This window comes from Liolophura sinensis, chromosome 13 (genome assembly GCF_032854445.1).
Source record: "Liolophura sinensis isolate JHLJ2023 chromosome 13, CUHK_Ljap_v2, whole genome shotgun sequence".
NCBI classification, from domain to species: domain Eukaryota; kingdom Metazoa; phylum Mollusca; class Polyplacophora; order Chitonida; family Chitonidae; genus Liolophura; species Liolophura sinensis.
Genome location: NC_088307.1, coordinates 7,551,773 through 7,566,699, shown reverse-complemented (window position 1 = coordinate 7,566,699; position 14,927 = coordinate 7,551,773).

Genomic DNA, 14,927 nt, shown 5'->3' with positions numbered 1-14,927 from the left:
AAAATAAATAAATTTACGGTTTGTTATTGAAAAAATTCATACGAATTGCATGAAGAAGAAGTACTTAGACATTATTGTGCCTTCAGTATCTAGACCCTACTTCCATTGTTCGTAGGGCTTTGCATCAAAAAATGATCGACGCAGCACCCCCTTGGATGCTCATGCATAAAATTTAATGTAATATGTGGCGTGTAATAAGTTTGGTGGTTAACTTCGAGGATTTTGGATACTCTACACATAAAGTAGCCGCGTTAAACGTTGTAGGACGTTATAGGACGGGGATGTAACTAACAAGAAGTACCACAATTCTTGACCAATGCCGCTTTACGTCAGTTTGTCAGGCGCGTGTCCATGTGTGATGGTTTTCTGTACACTATTAATGTTTTCTGTTACGCATATTTATTTATTCATTTGATTGTTGTTTAAAGCCGAAACCAAGATTCATCTACCACACAATTTCATGGGTGGAGGAAACCGTAGTGCCTGGTGTAAACCACCAACATTTGGCAAGCTACTGCCGCACTTTACCACATGTTGTCCTTAAAGAACATTGGACGAAAGAACAGTCACACGAGGGCTTTTTGTCATACCCACGAGCAGTGCGGGTGGGAGAATGACGTCACTTACAACGCACAGCACGCTGACGCATATCTTTGACAAGGCGTACAAACCCCCAATCATCTTATTACAAAAAAATCGTGTTGCAAACATTAACAGTCTTAAATCCCCTGTGAGGTTTAGTTTTGTATATTGAGTCGTTTTTCATTTCCTTACAGATGGCCAAACCCACACGTACTGTGAAGACGATGGTATCCTTTATGAAGTGGGTTCCGCCTTCAAGATTCCTAGCAACTGTCTAGAATGCAGTTGCGATAAATCCGGCCTGAGATGCTGCGGGTAAATATACCTGACTGGGACTCGATGAGTTTCAGTCTTACAGCCCATGTTTGCATTTAATTATGTGGTGAATGTAGTAAAATGTGTGCAAGGGTGGATAAAATGTAATTATATATTGTGCACAACGGTGGCCCATATACGACATTTTCCTTTTTTCTTAACAATTGTAAGTTTTTCTTAGGTTTTCACCCACGTGGAAACTCACGTGATACCAAATGCCTCGTTCTGGTCCAAAAATGGGCGAAAATAGAAAATGAGATCATTTTGACTACAAATAAAATTTTCGCGACACTTGGGTAAAAACGTATTAACCCTGGTGAAAACTGTTTCCACCCAGGTGAATACAGTTTCCACCCAGGTGAAAACGTTTTCACCCAAGTAGAAACCTAAGAAGAAGTTACAAAAGTAAAAAAAAAAAAGGAAAATGTTGTATAGGGGCCACCGTAGCGCGCACATCCATATACATGTATATGGACATTGACAAATCACAGTAAGCAACAAACAAACGTCAGTGTTAAGACTATATTTGGATTGCATGTTAAAGTTGCTGCAAAAGTGGGGGGAATTGGGAAGCTTTAATTTTTAGTTTTATACAAACTAGTACACTAATACCACAATATGAATTTTGAGGTTATACCAAGTATTAAAATTGCAAGTTTTGATGTTTTGATACAAAATAATATTAATATAAATAATAATATTTGAAAATACGTTTTCTTGCTCAGCTCAATCCACACAATTTAATAATCCATCCATGCTTTTTTACATGTAAATTAAGTAAACAATTTTGTGCTCAACTGCTATCGACTTTACCCTAAATCCTGTTTCTGACACTTTCATATTTAAAATTGTTTCCAATTTTAGTAGCGGCTGATTTTACAGAGGTGCATATTTCCGACACGTTGACAGAAACAGAACATAGCTGTTTTCTACCGTCATATAGGGAAACAATTGTTATGAGCAGTGTTAAACACCGACATATATCATCTCCTCACAGGTACGGTATTGCTGCGGGAGTAATCGTCCCTGCAATGGGTTGTAAGATGATATCACATGGCTGTACTCCATACATAGTCAAAGAGGAGGACGAAACCAAAGACTGTGAAACTGGAGGACCTATAAAACCCATGGGAAAATAGTAAAAAGCAGACTATGTGCCGACAACTTGCTGAATAAAGTCTTTCTTAAACATACAGTTTTCGTACTTAAGTATTATCCTTTGATTTCTGATCACGGTATGTTTGGAATGAATGATAATGACTTAACGCCACTTAGACAGTGTTGCATTTAAGCCACTTGGGCAGTGTTGCATTTACGCCATTTGGACAATGCTGCATTTACGCCAGTTGTTCAGTATTGTATTGATGTGGTGGAGAGTCTGTACAGGAATTGATGACTGATTATGGCTTCACGCCACATCAGTAATATTGCAGCCATTTTGTCGCGAAAGTGTGTCTGTGGATGTCGGTTGGTGCATTGGGCGATCGGACTGTTCAATATTTCGTCATACATTCGGAATATCCTCAATATTTTGTCACATGTTTGGAGTATTCTTCAAATTTCTAATATTTTGTCAAACATTTGAATTTTTCCATTATTTCGTTCCAATTTTGGACGATGTCAGATACTTTGTCCTTCATCCCGACCCTCTCTAATACCTTGTGTAATATGTGGCACGTGTATGGTCTATTCTTCTAACTGTATGTAAGCGCTTATGCGGCAACTGATGGCTCGCACGTGCTGCAAGCATCGTTGCGCCTAAATGTACATAGTGGGAGTGTCTTATGCATAATGTATTCTAATAAAGGCGCTCTATGTGCAATAATTTGCACGATTGTTACGCGCATGTGGAAGACTCACTTTGTATCTAGCTAGAGAAACTAAACCTTGGGAAGGACAGCTGGATCGAAACAGTTATAGACATTTGTCATTGATCTAAACCGAGGCCGTCTATCCATCGCTCTGTCACTCGTTAAAGGCAGATGTTGGTGACTGTGCATGCATTACCAGTTCGACGCATGTATACAAGGGATGACTTCGGCATTAATTCCATCCAAACCTAGGACAGACGAGCTGTGACGATGCTAGAACAGCTGTACAACACGGCAAAGTTATATAAAGATCTCAGTTAATTCGCCACAGTGAGGAATCGAGGCCCGACACCAGACCATGACGTCGTCAACTTGGTGCTTGGGGTCCCTTATGGGACTTGTTATGCTACAGCTGTGCTGTTTGGAAGCCCATGGATCGTGTTTGTGTGGAATATCCCGTTAGCCTACATGTATGTCCCAAAAAAATACGCATGTAATGCATGTAACGCATTTCTTTATGCATGTAAAGATTCAGTAAAAACGACAACTTAGAAAATCCAAGACAATTTTATTTATTTCATTGTTGTTGAAAAGCAAAACCATACTTAAGAATCTGTCACTTATACGATGGAGGTCAGTTTTATTGGTTGAGGAAATTGGAGTGCTCAGTGTAAACCAAAGACATTTGGTAAGTTACAGTAGAACTTACCTACGTATTACATGGAGGTATGCTTGCTATGTTGGTAGAAGACAAGATCTTATTGAAGGAAAGAGTGCTAACTTTTTTTGATTGGTGTTTTACGCCGTACTCAAGAATATTTCACTTATACGACGGCGGCCAGCATTATGGTGGGTGGAAACCGGGCAGAGCCCGGGGGAAACCCTCGACCATCCGCAGGTTGCTGGCAGACCTTCTCACGTAGAGTGCTAACTAGCACACGAATGACGTTTACCACTTATTGTTACGAAACAACCAGAACACGGAGATGTCCTTGCGAAAGTGTTACTATCATTATGTTTATCTCGTTTTTGTCTGTACTGACTCCGACATTCAACATTGTGACATGGGTCGCGATTGGTTGAACAGTAAGATTGGTTAGTTTACTGACAGTCGTTGCTATGTGAGCCCACAATCTATTTCCTGAAAATCCGTGTATGTGAGAACATGACGGACAGAACGCTTTGAAATATGTTCATAGCTGTTGTGCTTTTCACTTATTTTGTTTGCTTTTCAGGAAGATACGAATTCCTAAGGCGTCCTTTAAAAGTGTTAGAGACTATGTTTCCCAAGCTCATGTTTTCTTTTCATAAACCGTACCTGTCTCCAATTAGGTAGTCTGAGAAAAAAACAATTTTTGAACTTATTTATCAGGGATGATATTGCGATTTTGCTCGGAAAAACGCATAATGAAGGCAGCTCATAGCTCTAACTGCGGCAAATTATTACTCAGTGTTCAGCGCTATCGAACAAAACCCAGTCAAACAAAACAAACAAAATTTCTTTCAAGTTTCAAGTTAATGCAAACCGAAGGTTTTGTAAAAATGCTCAAATCAATGTAGCCCTTGAAATTCGGACTGCGTGTTTCTCCCTGGTCTGTCAACGGGCTAGTTTCAAACATGAGAATAAACTTTCAGTTACATAAATAAAATCCCCTAGTCCGCTTAAAGCGCATATGAAGCTCTCGGCGTTCCCTTTTCACAACTGTCTCCACACTCCCTTTCTCGTTACCCTGACGCCCTAACATCTTAGCATTGTTCAAGATGATTTGTGTCCAAAATTTACTATAGCCATGGCACTGACGTAAAGCGAGCGTAGAGATCGAGGCACGCGTGTAGTGAATGGGGTATGATGAAATAAACTTGACAAATGCTGCTTTACGTCGGGCGGTGAATCAGGACCGCTTCAACGTGGGGTAGTCTCATGTAGGCTATTCATGTTTTCTGTAAACTATATGGATTTATTTAATCATCCCGCATCAAACAAAATACTCCGCTTTTCACTGGACAAGATATACTCGGGTAAAGATATATTCTCGAATCCTGGAGACAACGTCAAATGTGTTTGTAGAGTAGTTATCTCCCTTTATTGGGTTGTGAATACCATGGTCACATCGCTCACATCGCTGAAGCGATTCACTCATACATCTGTCTTGTGCACTGAACTGATGAGTCTTTGCAGGATAAATTAGTTACATCGTTACTCAGATATAGGATACACAAATATGCCCAATATGAGCATTATTGACACCATATATTTGCGTATCCTATCACTGAGTAACCATGTAACTAATATCATTCATTTATTTGATTGCGGTTGAACGCCCTAATCAACGTGTTTATTTATTATTATTTATTTGACTGGTGTTTTACGCCGTACTCAAGAATATTTCACTTATACGACGGCGGCCAGCATTATGGTGGGTGGAAACTGGGAACAGCCCGGTGGAAACCCACGAGCATCCGCAGGTTGCTGACAGACCTTCCCACGTACGGCCGGAGAGGAAGCGCGCTAACCAGCTGAGCCACGGAGGCCCCTCCCTAATCAACGACAGGTATATTTTACTTACATGATGTCGGTCTGCTTTACTGGTGGAGAAAACCGGAGAGCCCGGCGTAAACCACCGACCTTTGTCTCGCTACTGACGAACTTTTCAAACTTTGACATACAGACACACACTACAGAGTGGTGGAAGAGAATGGCCTTCAACGAACCTCACGACCGTTTATTGGCGCCAAGGCCCAACAAGCAGTGAAAGTGTAGAAATGACGTCACCTGTAACACGCTGACCTATATCTTGGACACTGCGTACAAAAACATCATCGTATTAGACACAAACCGTGTTGCAAACATATGCAATGTTAAATCCCCCATGAGGTTTTGTTTTTCGTAGCTTCAAATTTTTTCTGTACCTTACAGATAGCCCAACCCTCAATTACTGTGAATACCAGGGTACCCGCATTGATCTGGGCTCCCAGGTTGACTTTCCCCGTAGATGTATGGGATGAAGGTGTCACGAATACGGCATGAGTTGCTGCAGGTAAGTACACCTCGTTCTAGTCTGTTACTATAGCAGCCTGACTCCTACAGCTCTCCACTGCGTGTAATTCTGTGGTAAACGTAGTAATTGCAACCAAGAGTGGATATAATTTAAAGGATTAAAACCAAAATCATTTAAATGAACTTTAAACCCGGTTTGAAATAATTTCTTAGATCAGAATAATCAGTAAATGGTGAATGTATGACTATGTGCTAACGTCAAATCATCGTGGGAGAGATAGAGAGGGAGACAAAGAATCATAGATTGCTCAACTAATGAAAACCTCATTGTTAATACCGTTTGCATTGCATGTTAAGAGATTGCAGTTTTAAAGTTTAGTATGACATGCATTTATGATTTTTTTATCTTTGATTTAATGCAAAATAATGCACTAATATTTTAAAATGCGTTTTGAGTCTTATCATGACATAAAGCTGTAAACTTTAATATTTTAATACAAAGTGATACAAAAGGCTTTCTTGTTCAGTTTCAGTTTATACACAGTTTAATAAGTCATATATGTGAAATCAAGAATTTGTGCAGAAACTTACAAAATAACGCCTCTCAGCAATGCAGTCGCGGTGAGTTCAAGTTTAGCTCATGCCGGCTCCCTCCTCGGCCGTAGGTGGGAAGGTCTGTCTGCAAACTGCAGATGGTCGTGGGTTTCTCCCGGGCCCTGCCCGGTTTCCACCGAACGTAAATAAGTAAAGTGAAACTTCATTGCAATTTATTCACTTCATTTGTACTGCAGGTTATAATGTTACAGGTGAAGTTGATATCAAAATTGTCCGTGGCATACAAACTATTCATGAATAAATGCGATGTATTACAAAAGATTTGTAGATCATAACAGACAAATCTTTGAAGAGAATTCATGGTGTGTGTTATTTCCTATACTGCACACTTCAATAAAAAGAGACAGATTCCTGTTTGAGAAAGTTAGCTTCCGCCATCTTTTGTACCTGCGCATGTGATTGGTCAAACGCAAACAAACGCCATTCAGATTCTCTCCATTATTTGCTACGGGGCTTCCTTGGAGCCTCTCACCAGTCGCAGTCCAGCTCATTGTGGCTTCCTCTCCGGCCTTACGTGGGAAGGTCTGGGGCAAACTGCCGATGGTCATGGCTTTCCTTCGGGTTCTGCCCGGTTTTCTCCCACCATAATGCTGGACGCCGTCGTATACGTGAAATATTCTTGAGTTCGGCGCAAACCTGGATATAATAATTAAATAAATCGTACATTCGCACTAGCTTCCGCCAGCCTTTGTATATGGGCATGTGACTGGTCAAATTCCAACAAGCTGTTTGTAAAAGCCGTCACGATAGGACAGGAGCGGCCGTTGCCAATTGGGCGGGCGTTTTGAACCACACAAATTTGTTTTGGCTTCGCAACGCTCATCCGCCCTTTGCCGTTGTTGAGCACATTAGAGAATACAGCAAAGGAATGTAGTATATATCTTATAAAAGTACTTAGTGTAGGGTACAGGAATCTGGCATCTTTATTTATGGAACAGCTAGGAGCTGAGGACAGAAACTTTGGGAAAGATTGCGGCTTTGTCAGGAAGTTTGTCAGGCTTCTCGAGTAGAGCTAGCTGTTCTCTACTCTTCTACTCCGTCGTATAAATGATAATTACTTGAGTGCAGTTTTAAAAACCTGTCTAATAAAGAAACATAAACCATATGCTTACAGGTATGGCATTAATGCAGGTATATTCCACACCCCAGAGGGCTGTAAGACAATATCAGAAGACTGCACTGTATACATGGTGAGGGAGGACGACGAAACGAAAGACTGTGATACTGGAGGACCAAGAAAACCCATGGGAAAATAGTAAAAAGCAAACTATGTGCTGACAACTTGCTGAATAAAGCCTTACTTGAACGTACAGCTTTCCTGGTTCAGTATTATCCATTGATTCCTGTACATGGTATTTTTGGAACGAATCATAATTGCTTAATGCTACTTGAGCGGCGTTGCTTTTACGCCGCTTGGGCAGTATTCTGTCCATATGGTGGAGAGTTTGTATGTAATTAATGAATGACTATGGCTTAGCGCAATATCGGCAACATTGCAGCCATATTGTTGCGAAATCGTGTCTTGGCTGATCCATTGAGCGATCGGACTATGTTCGACGAATTGCTTTGTCACATATTTTGAGCATTCTCAAAATTTCAAAAAAACATTCAAACATTTGAATAATATTTATTATTTCGGACTATGTCCAATATTTCTACATACATGTACATTTGGACCATGTTAAATATTTTTTCACATATATTTGGACTATCTCTAAAATTTTCAATATTTTGTACAAAATAGGCGAAAATATTCAGCTTAAACTACCACAAAACTTGGTACTAGCCCTTCCCAAGGTAGGTCCGATCAGAAACTCCCAAAGAGTTCCGAATATTGTATATTATCACGTTAACAGGTGAATAACCTGCCTTTCTCCAAAACTTAAAAAGTGCTACCAAATGCAAATAATAATACATTTATACCTATATGAATACGATAAATACGTCACACATATAAACATCGTCAGTTACGATAAGATACCTTGGTCAACACTGGTTGTACCAAATCATCACTTTCTTTATCGAAAAATCCCAAAAACATCGCAAAACGCAATTTACCGTTATTACAACTAATTTGTCTTTGCTTTTGTTAAGATCTTGGATATTTCACGTTGAAGTACCGATCATAAGTTGTTCGGAGAATTAAAATGGTGGTGGACAATACTATGGATTCAGTTATTTTGTCTTTCTCTAATATGTTGCTTGTGGCACGTGCGAAAATATTTCAGTAAGGTCAGAGATATATCCCGGGCGTTCCGGTTATTTACACTATTACGATCCAAACTGTATTATAAAGAGATGGCTTGTTCGAAATACACGACGGTTTAGCCGCATAAAATAGTAACCAAAACCAGCAGATTTTATTTTACAACAATTTTTTAGGTTTAACAAGAACAGATAACAAGACTTTTACAAAAACTAAAGTACTTAAGTTTAACAAGAAGGATAGCAGTATCTATACAAATACTAAAGAACTTACATGTACAACGGTGTCAAGTCCAAACGGACGCATATATTCCACAATGCTTAAAAAATGCACAGAGGCAATACTCATAAGAGGGAAAATCCACAGTATAACTGAGTGTATGACGAAATATACACAAAATTCCACAGACAGGGTCCGTGTACTAATAAGCACTGTGTTCACAAGAGCACAAATTAAATATACAAGTTCAGACTGAACAAGTGCTCGGTGGAGATAGGATATAACAAAGCCAGAGGCTATAAAGACACCAAAATTCAGCACAAAAGGCCTACTAAAGTAACACACAGCGAAAGCATCGAAAACTCTCAATAATTCCCCTTTCTCCCCTTTTGACCTGCCGTCATAGGTCTTATACAGACTGGTGAAATTTTCTAGAATAAGAAAATTCTTGACCACTTGTTGTAAAACAAACAGGCCCCGAACTGAGGGTATTCTGGAACATTCTAAGGCAGAGGCAGACAGCAGGCCCTGAACTCAGCATATGTAAACAGTGGCAAGCTAAATTTAGTAATAGTTTTAATATCATTTCATGTTGTTCATGTTTACAAATAAACAAATTTGATTTTTTTTTACTTTTGAAATTTGTTTTCATGACATATTAATTGAACAATCGGAGTTGCCTTCGGTGATACAAAAAAAATTATCTCACACAGTTTATAGATATCGCTTTTGCTTTTACATTTGTGATTTTTACATGAACCTTACTTAGTGTTGAAGTGCCCTTAGCTAACGGCACTTTATATCTCTACAACATACGTTGCCATGGTAGTTAAGAGTTTACTTAGCTAAGTGAGCTTCACGAAACCGGCCAATAGTATCGCGTATGAAAAGCCTTTGTGACGTTTCAACGCTAGGATTTGACATGAAAATATACAACACCACTGTGGCATCCCAAAAATACGTACGGTAGAACAGTAACTGTTACATATCGGAAACAACGACCCGGGGTCAATGAAGATGGTGCGCTAAACTTGTACTGTCCTGCCCCAAGGTCAGAGGCGATTAGAACCATCTGACGTCAGGGGGAGGGAACCAGCCACACAACACTGCTACGGCGGCGTTAAACCCTTAATGAAAAATTGACACACGCGTACCGCTTACATAACTATAGACATCATTCCTTGTGACGCCTACTTAGTTGGGTGTCGTAAGCATTATATATTCGGCACACTGCATTCGTAAAGTGCAGTATGTGCAATAATTTACACAACTGTTACATGTATGCATAAGGCTTACTTTGCATCCAGATACCAAATTAAACTGTCCTGGGACAGCTGGAACTGAACACTAGAAGATCTTGATCTCCATTTGTCTAAACCGCTCTGTCACTTATATAAGACAGATCTCGGTGACTACGCATGTATTTACCACTTCGACGTATGTATATGAGGGGTGCCTTTGGAATTACATGTAGTTCCATCCAAACTTAAGAAAGACGAGCTGTGACGATACTAGAACAGGTGTACAGCAGGACAAAGGGATATAAAGATCTCCGTTTATTTTATCCTCTGTCCGCAACAGTGAGGAATCCTGACAAGAAATCAGACCATGAAGTCGTCATTCTGGTGGATGAGTTCCCAAATGGGACTCGTTATGCTACATCTGTGCTCTTTGGTATGGTGACTGATAGCGCCCTCCGTGCCCTCCATGTGTTCTGTGGACAAGAAATCAGACCATGAAGTCGTCATTCTGGTGGATGAGTTCCCAAATGGGACTCGTTATGCTACAGCTGTACTCTTTGGTATGGTGACTGATAGCGTCCTCCGTGCCCTCCACGTGTTCCGCGGACAAGAAATCAGACCATGAAGTCGTCATTCTGGTGGATGAGTTCCCAAATGGGACTCGTTATGCTACAGCTGTGCTCTTTGGTATGGTGACTGATAGCGTCCTCCGTGCCCTCCACGTATTCCGCGGACAAGAAATCAGACCATGAAGTCGTCATTCTGGTGGATGAGTTCCCAAATGGGACTCGTTATGCTACAGTTGTGCTCTTTGGTATGGTGACTGATAGCGTCCTCCGTGCCCTCCGCGTGTTCCGCGGACAAGAAATCAGACCATGAAGTCGTCATTCTGGTGGATGAGTTCCCAAATGGGACTCGTTATGCTACATCTGTGCTCTTTGGTATGGTGACTAATCGCGCCCTCCGTGCCCTCCACGTGTTCCGCGGACAAGAAATCAGACCATGAAGTCGTCATTCTGGTGGATGAGTTCCCAAATGGGACTCGTTATGCTACAGCTGTGCTCTTTGGTATGGTGACTGATAGCGTCCTCCGTGCCCTCCACGTGTTCCGCGGACAAGAAATCAGACCATGAAGTCGTCATTCTGGTGGATGAGTTCCCAAATGGGACTCGTTATGCTACATCTGTGCTCTTTGGTATGGTGACTAATCGCGCCCTCCGTGCCCTCCACGTGTTCCGCGGACAAGAAATCAGACCATGAAGTCGTCATTCTGGTGGATGAGTTCCCAAATGGGACTCGTTATGCTACAGTTGTGCTCTTTGGTATGGTGACTGATAGCGTCCTCCGTGCCCTCCGCGTGTTCCGCGGACAAGAAATCAGACCATGAAGTCGTCATTCTGGTGGATGAGTTCCCAAATGGGACTCGTTATGCTACATCTGTGCTCTTTGGTATGGTGACTAATCGCGCCCTCCGTGCCCTCCACGTGTTCCGCGGACAAGAAATCAGACCATGAAGTCGTCATTCTGGTGGATGAGTTCCCAAATGGGACTCGTTATGCTACATCTGTGCTCTTTGGTATGGTGACTGATAGCGTCCTCCGTGCCCTCCACGTGTTCCGCGGACAAGAAATCAGACCATGAAGTCGTCATTCTGGTGGATGAGTTCCCAAATGGGACTCGTTATGCTACAGCTGTGCTCTTTGGTATGGTGACTGATAGCGTCCTCCGTGCCCTCCGCGTGTTCCGCGGACAAGAAATCAGACCATGAAGTCGTCATTCTGGTGGATGAGTTCCCAAATGGGACTCGTTATGCTACATCTGTGCTCTTTGGTATGGTGACTGATAGCGTCCTCCGTGCCCTCCACATGTTCCGCGGACAAGAAATCAGACCATGAAGTCGTCATTCTGGTGGATGAGTTCCCAATGGGACTCGTTATGCTACAGTTGTGCTCTTTGGTATGGTGACTAATAGCGCCCTCCGTGCCCTCCACATGTTCTGCGGACAAGAAATCAGACCATGAAGTCGTCATTCTGGTGGATGAGTTCCCAAATGGGACTCGTTATGCTACAGCTGTGCTCTTTGGTATGGTGACTGATAGCGTCCTCCGTGCCCTCCACGTGTTTTAGAGCACACGGAGGATGTTCTGGGATGTGACCCGAGGCAATGGGTACTTGCCGTCGAAATCGAGCTTATGAACTTGAACATTATGAATAAGTGTTCTAATTTCATTTTCCTTGTAAGAATATGAACTTCCAACATAACCATGTGGAGAGCTGTGAGGTAACATGTCACTGATTAAAGGCTGAATATATGAGACTCTCTAAAAGAAACAGACTATAGGTAAGGTAATGTTTACGTTTGCATTTATCTGCGCTGTGCGACTGGTGTTTCCATAAGACCATAAATTCTGTATATCAGGGAACTTCGTTTCAGAACATCGATAGCGTTAATACGTTAATATCTGTTTTATTCTCATCCCTAAAACAGAGACAAAGGTAAGCCCTTAAGTATGGCAAGGTGGCATATCCTGGTAACCTGTATCCCAAATTGTATCAATACAGCAAGCGTATGCATGTAAAGCCTCAGTAAAAACGATAACTTGGAGAAATGAAAAAAGGACTTGGTACGGTAAGGCGGAGAATCGGTCCCAGAGAAGTACGATAAGAAAGAACGAATATCAAAATCTCAGCACAGTTCCGTACATTTCCAAATCAAAAGTATGAAACTTTGTCGAATAACCCATAAAAGTCAAATGGCCATAAAAGAGATGGCTGCTAAGTAATAAATCGTCAAATATACACTCTTGATCCAAAACGCCAATTTCCCTTCAAAGGAGGCACTATGTTTAACTCACAAGAAGAAGATCAAAGTTAACCAGAAAAATATCTTTCCTGAAAGTTTCCTGTTTATTTCTACGAAGCTGTCAAAGCTTCGCTATGATTAACGTTTGTCTTGATGTGTAAAAAATAAACTTTATAATGTGATCGGTTTTGTCATATTTTGGCAAGTTTGAAATCCGTATTTCTGCCACAGTCTGTCAGGGATCTTTCATAGTAGGGTAAACTAACGAAGTCACGATGTAGAACAAGTATTACCTCCAGGAAGAGTTTTTGAAGTTTTTTTTTTCCTTTGAAAACATACTTTTGTGTGAGTAAAGATAGAGTCTGCCATGCATTAAATAAGTGTTATCATGAATTAGAGTGGATAATTGTTAAGCCATGATGTTATGTAACATGTGGTAACTATATAACGAAATCATACGTGAATCCTGGTTGAGAACACCTGCTCCTCCAGCTACCATTCACATTAACATATTATTAACATGTAAGGCTGAGCATTTCTTATGTCTGTATTCAATTCATCGGTGCATAATTGCGTGCTCAAGAATTTTTCAGAATGTTACATTTGTGGTGCAGTGATTTTCCCCATTCTGCAGTGTCTAATGCAAATAAAAAGACATTTCAGCGTGACTGATTTGTGGTGCAGTGATTTTCCCCCATTCTGCAGTGTCTAATGCAAACAAAAAGACATTTCAGCGTAACTGGAGCAGGATATCCATTTAAAGTAAAACAGAATGGAAAAGAGAAGTGGTCTTACGAGTGTCAGCAGCTGTCAGTCGCAGCTATAGTCAGTTTCGCTTCTTGGGGTGCACGGTTTCTTGCACCCGGCCGATTCCCCTCCTTACCATACCAGGTCCTTTTATTTATTTAATTGTTGTGTAAGGCTATACTGAAGAATGTTTCACTTACAGGATGGAAGTCAGTTGTGTGGATAGACGAAATTCGGATGCTCGGTGTGAACAACAAAAAAAAACCCAGACCTTTGATAAGTTACTGATGAAATCCCCCAGGTTTGACGCGCAGATACACTCGCTATATTGGTGGACGACAAGAGGTAATTCAACAAAAGACTGCAAACCGCCACGCGAACGTCCTGTCACCAAACAACCAGAAAACGGAGATGCCCTAGCATCAAAAGTATCAGTATCAGTGTGGTTCGCTCGCTTTCGTCTGCACTGTCCCCGACAATGAACGTTGTGACATGGAGCCCGACTGGTTCAGCAGGTTAAGCTTGATTGGTCAATTTGGAGAGAGTTGTTTCTTTCTTTAATTATTTATTTGATTGATATTTTACGCCGTACTCAAGAATATTTCACTTATACGACGGCGGCCAGCATTATGGTGGGAGGAAACCAGGCAGAGCCCGGGGGAAACCCACGACCATCCGCAGGTTGCTGGCAGACCTTCCCACTTACGGCCGGAGAGGAAGCCAGCATGAGCTGGACTTGAACTCACAGCGACCGCATTGGTGAGAGGCTTCTGGGTCATTACGCTGAGCTAGCGCGCTAGCCGACTGAGCCACGGAGGCCCCGAGCTGTTTCTACGTGGACCCATAATCTATTTTCTGAAAATTCACGCGGCTAGGAGAATGCAAATAGGAAAATTGCGGAAACCTTTCGAAGCTGGATGAGGCCGCTCGCGTTCTCTAACTTTCGACCTTGTAAATAAAAGGATGTAAACTCGAAAACATGAAAGGACGAAGCGCAAAAAACACGAAACAGCGATCTATCGTGATCTATCACAAAAAACTACCGTCTTCATATTTACTTGGAAAGTGGAATACAATACGGACATTTCGATATGAAAAAGTTAAAAGCTTTTCTTTTCTTGCGAGGGGGGGGGGCTGTAATAACAAAATTACACACTTTTGTTATTATTTTTGCTTTTATTGAATGTTCAAAATAATCGGTTCATATTTCTTCAAACCGTTTTCATGAATAGTCGGGCAAATCCATCTCCCTGTCAGCACGGTTGACTCTTGCTAAAGGAGTTAGTATCTGACATCGCCAGATTGATAAATGAAGATGGACAAACCAGAGGCCGATTCCACAAAGCCATTCCTGACGTAAGTCAAAATTTAAAACCTCTTCACAATGCTT